Source organism: Eurypyga helias, unplaced genomic scaffold (genome assembly GCF_000690775.1).
Source record: "Eurypyga helias isolate BGI_N326 unplaced genomic scaffold, ASM69077v1 scaffold43045, whole genome shotgun sequence".
Classification (NCBI taxonomy): domain Eukaryota; kingdom Metazoa; phylum Chordata; class Aves; order Eurypygiformes; family Eurypygidae; genus Eurypyga; species Eurypyga helias.
In genome coordinates, this window is record NW_010254153.1 from 22,587 (window position 1) to 28,192 (window position 5,606).

The 5,606-nt window shown below is 42.9% G+C and overlaps 1 long non-coding RNA gene across 1 annotated transcript; it reads right to left on the reverse strand.

Annotated features, from left to right (window-relative positions):
* Positions 1 to 1,202: 1,202 nt before the first annotated feature.
* Positions 1,203 to 5,148, reverse strand: LOC104510603. The gene is made up of 2 exons (XR_727902.1): positions 5,015 to 5,148; positions 1,203 to 1,738 (listed from the first exon to the last, which is right to left on the reverse strand). It is a non-coding gene; the product is annotated as an uncharacterized LOC104510603 (long non-coding RNA).
* Between the last annotated feature and the right edge of the window lie 458 nt (positions 5,149 to 5,606).

Below are 5,606 nucleotides of genomic sequence, written 5' to 3' on the forward strand. Positions count from 1 at the left end.
CCCTTGCCTACTCCAATCCCCACTCCAGGTCAGGGTCCCCACTGCCCCATTTTACCTGCGGAAATGTCCCGTGCTGGATTTCATAATGGGTCCTTACAGCTTACCTCTCCTCCTCCAGCCAGCTGTAGTCTTCTCTGGGCCACAGAGAGAAGGTCCCTAGGTCCTCTCTGCTTTCTGCGACGCCAGTGACAGTCGTGACAGGATCAGTCCTCACAGGATCGCCATCAGGCTCTTGACACACCTTCCCTCAGGCTTTTTTATCTCCTGAGAAAGTCACAGCTTCTCTCTCACTGTTTTAAAACAGACACGTTTGAGATCACAGTGGGGTTTTTTTTGTTTTAAGTTTGGAAACAAACAACTTCACACTGAGCCTTTTAACAGGTGAAAACAGAACCACAACAATTTCCCTGCTCAATACAAATATAAATACAAGGCAAGTAAGCATCTGACACTCCTTTTTTTTGTTTCCCCCCCAGATGTTCCAGGTGAATACAAGCCCAGAAACTCCAAGCAGTTGGTTCTTCTCAACAGATATTTTGCAAAGTAGCAAGCCAAACACAAAATGCATCCTGGCACGTATTACAATGAAAAAGCGTTGACATCCATCCACACTTCGGAGTAAAGTACCAGTCAAGATCCACGTCTGCCTTACGGCAAGTTCCCTGCTCTCATGGAGAAGCACTGACTCTTGCAGGCAGTCCCACGCCAATCAATGCTTTCTCTCCTTAGAGGTCATGTAAAACTACTCAGGTTTTAAGTGTTGTGAATGGGATCTGCAATCTGTTAGAGTGTATGTAAAGAGCATTCTCTGTACTTACTGAGCAAATCCTGGAAAACAAGAAGAGAATGACATCTCCTTTTAAGTACCTCCACAACATACAACTGACATATTTTGAAATTCTAAGGCAACAATACTGGGCTAACATATGAAACTCTACTGCAGAGGCCACGTTAATGCACTGCTTGCTTCTGCAAAACAGAAGTAATCTGATGTATTTTCCCCATCTGCTTTTTTTTTTTTTAAATTCAGTAACAGGTAACAACATGAAATGCCAATGCTGCCATCGGATAACGTACCTATTCAACTTCTGCGTGCAATGGATCCCTCAAGATGACATCTAAGGTCTGGTTTGAGTAGTACACTCCTTATTTAAGGTGATCTATCTGGCAATATTCATGTATATTAAGAATACACACGCACATTTTTGCAGACTTGCAATTTAATGTGATTTGCATAATTCACTACAAAACCGCGGTTTCACAACTGCTACCACGCACCGGGACTCCTACGGCAGCATGGAGAATGTACGGGTGTCTGTCCCAGGGCTGGCAACACTGCGCGTTGTGCGAAGTGTCTAGGACTACAATCCTCCTTCAGCAGCAGTTAGAAGAAAATCTGTGGGTTGAATACTGATATCAAAATACAGATTTAAATAATTTACTCTTAAAAACCATTCATATTTATAACCTCTTACAGAAAATAAACAATTCATCTGATTATCAGATATGTCCTCAGTTTTTCCAGTTCCAAGGTATGCACAGGTCTCCATCCTGCAGCACGGAGTAGAAATGTGAAATGCAAAGGTGCATGCCTTGTAGGTACGGCAGCGATTCTTCTAGCAGTCGCTTACAACAATCTATCATCTGGGCGCTGGAAACACTGGGTTCCTTATACAGCCGATCCAAAGAAAACTTTTCAGTGGAAGTATCGACTAGCTCTTTTTCTGTAACCATCATCCTAGCAAATGAAGACAACATACAGTGACAAAATTAGATCTCTCACAAAAAAACCGCAGAGATAATATTTCTGTAGGTTATAGGCATGGAAACGAGGGTGTCGCGTCCCGTCCCGCGATAGTACAGCTGAGCCTTCTGTGCAGGCTGATACCCATGTCTCCCTCAGAGGCCAGACTGAACACGCTTACACGACTACGGGCAACAGCCTGCCTACAGGTACAGGCTGCACCACGGAATCATTACTGCAGCCTTCCAGTACCTGAAGGGGCTACCAGGAAGCTGGGGGGGACTTTTTACAAGGGCCTGTAGTGACAGGACAAGGGGGAACGGGTTTAAATTAAAAGTGGGGAGGGTTAGATTGGATATCAGGAAGAAGTTCTTCCCGGAGAGGGTGGGGAGGCACTGGCACAGGTTGCCCAGAGAAGCTGTGGATGCCCCATCCCTGGAAGTGTCCAAGGCCAGGCTGGATGAGGCTTGGAGCAACCTGGTCTAGTGGAAGGTGTCCCTGCCCATGGCAGGGGGGTTGGAACTAGATGATCTTTAAGGTCCCTTCCAACCCAAACCATTCTGTGATTCTATGATTTTGCTCACCAGGTAATGGGGGAAATACAAAAATAAAAATCCTATGAGGCTCCATTTTTAATTTAAGGGATGAAAGCACTTAAAATAACCTTGGAAGTGTAAGCTTGAGGAATAAAATCATGTTAGTAACTACTCTGTCGCCTTAACCAAGACTGGTGTCCTGCATGTCATCAAAACCAATGGATGACAGGTAGAGTTACCTGACACATATTAAATGTGTTAATAACTTACTAATTACAGAAGTATAAGAACCAACCAAATCCAGAAAGGTATTTTCCAACCTAAATGGTTCTATGAATATTTAATTCATAGCTTGCAGCTGATTCTTTTTGTTCACCCCATACAGAGAGCGGTGAGACACCACACGGCAGACCCGTCAGCAGCTACTCAGCAATGAGGCTAACGTGCAAAATTCACGAAGCGTCACTGGAGCCGTGAGACCGCACGGGTTCAGCAAGCCTTACCAGCTCAGGTGCTGCTGTGCCACGTTAATGCAGCTGTACTTCCAGAGCCAGCTGGGTTACAGAACCAGCACTGCTGCTGCCCCACAGCACAGACCCATTCGCAGAGCCACCGGGATGTGAATCCAGCACAGACACAGCTACCCAGAGCGAGCGCATTCTCCGACACCTGAGCACCAAGCTTTCCTGTTCTCTGAAAGTCAGGCTCCCTTGAAGGATACCAAGTTAGTGGCACAGAGCGGGAACTGCAGCTTCAGTTTCCGTCACTTCCAGCAGGAGGCTTACACCTCTCTCACAAAACACAAGTGACACTTGACAAGAGCAAGGGAAGGAAAAGCAGATTCATACTAAGTCCTGCATTACTAGAAGGCTGACATTACCCACACAGATAAGACATTTTTCTAGAGCAGCAGCATTTGAACTCCCCAGTGCACCAGGTCATACAGAATTCCAGCAACGCTACTGACTGCACGTAAAACATTTACCTGCAGGTGCAAAGTAAATTCAGCACATCTCAAAATATTTTCCTTTATCTCAGGGCCCCTTTAACAACCACAGGAGGCTAAGGAAAATCAGAAGTACAGGATGGGCTCTGTTCATGGAAGCATTAAATGGAAAAGGAGTTTTCAGCTTCAATAAAAGAAAACTAAAAGGAAATATAATGTAGCCAGGAAAAAAAAAAATGTAGCGGTGATAAATACAGAATAATACAGTTTTGTATTTCCTACAGCACAAGAACAAGAGAATGACAAATGAAATCATCAGGCCGTGGGTCTATAAACCAAAGAACAACTCTTCCCTCCCTCATCTACACATGGGATGTGTCATTCAACTGCACAGTTTGCTGCCACAGGGTATTTTGGAGCCACAACGTGTAAATTGGCTCAAAAACTAGGCAATTAAGGGGGAGGTTGGGAAAGGAGATCTATTGAGTACACTTAACGTAAGATAATGTTTCCAGCTCCAAGTATTTTCTCAAGTGCAGTCAGTCAAACTCAGGAGTACAGAGTAAAGACAACCCCACATTATTCCTGGAGTAGTGTCTTTATGATGTGGGGTAGTGCGAGGTTTTCTGGAGAGTGGGTTACCCAGATGTCAATGCATGCATTTGCTACAACATCCCTCCGACCTCCACAGACAGCGCTTTCCCAGCTGTCACATATGGACAGCTACGTAGAGAGCTGTTCAGCAGTTTTAACTTACACGGCAAAAATAGCCCAACTTCAAAGCTGGACTAGGGTTGTGGAAAAATTCCAACAAACTTCCATGTTTTACCAAAGCCATCGCCAAAATGTATCCTCCCAAGGAATCAGATCTCAGAGCTAAAACCGTAAAGCCTTCAGTAAGACTCAGGCCCGAAACAACCTTCCCAAAAAAGCATGTGGAACCGTGCACAGTATGTATATGCTCATGGCAATGTGACACCAACAACTCATTAAAAGCTCCTTAAAGCAGAAAAATAAACCTGCAGTAACAGCTTCTGAAAGGGCCGTAACAGCAGGTACCTATCACGGTATTTTATTCAAAATAAAACCAGCATCTCTACTTCATGCTCTTAATCCTCAGAGAGGCATAAAACATACACGCTCACGAACAAAATTCACAGTTCTGACGGATGTTACAAGTCATGGACGTAAGTACGGTACCACGGCTCACTACTGTCGCCCCTCTCACCTCCCTCTCATCTGGGAGGGAGTACCAAGGAGGTATTTGCTCTGACCATTCTACCCCATTTCTTTTTTCTTCCCCCTGTTAGGTGCTAACCAATCTCTGCCTCAACTAACTTACAAACAACTAGCAATAACAATTCTCTAGTCTGTCTCAGTTATTTCACTTCAGATTTTACTGCTTTCTTGTCACAATGTGACATTAACAGAAGTTTTTTAGGTTTCTTACTCAATAAAAAGGTCTTTTCCTTCAAAGAAAAAAAACCACCTCCCCTTTCAGGAAGTAATTGTAAAAAAGAAAATACGTAATTTTGTCTTGTAAGCAAAAATCTTTTGTTTCTGAGTAAAGTACAGCTGTTTCCACAAGGTGAAGGACAGGTATTTTCTAACAACTGTGTTCACTGAACACTGAAATTGACTAAGCAGTAAAGTTCTGTTTATAAGACAGAAGGTTTTTTTTCCACCAAAAGAGCACAAATACATTCATCAAAGTTCTCCTCCTCCAAACTAAACATATGGCATGCAAAGATTTGAGCTAAATGTATACTGAGTCTCACAAACACTTACTCCTCCTTTCTTTTCAGATTCTCTCTTGCTTCCTGTGCTTTGGCGAAAATAAACCACTGTAGGGTTGCTGGATCACAGACCGTTGGGATTGTGAAGTGTCCCAATTCATGTAAGCTTGGTGCGTACCTGTCACTAACAAAACATGACGGAGGTGAAAAACAAGTTTGGTTTTTTTTTTAAATGCAAGTATTTACATTAATTACTTTCTCAGTGAATTCTGAAGATAAAAGAATATCAATTAATCACTATCAAACTAATTGGTAAAAAATTATTCCAGTTTGGTTCATGAGAATACAGAAGCATCATACATAAAGCTTTTTAAAATTAGATTTCTAAAGCAACTGTGAACAGTACTAGAAAATTCTAAATAGCAGAACCATCATACGGAGCTGAGTGTTGACCTGACAGCACAAAACCTATGATTTAACCCAGCACAACACTGTTAAGATAAAGACTGAACTTTGACTTTAACGTGAATGAAATTAAGCAGGATTTTCTTCAATCTGATTCCTTCTTAACCCATAAAAAGGCACTTAAAACCTTTAGAAACAACAAGGCTGACATAAGCATCATCCAGAGGGACCTGGACAGG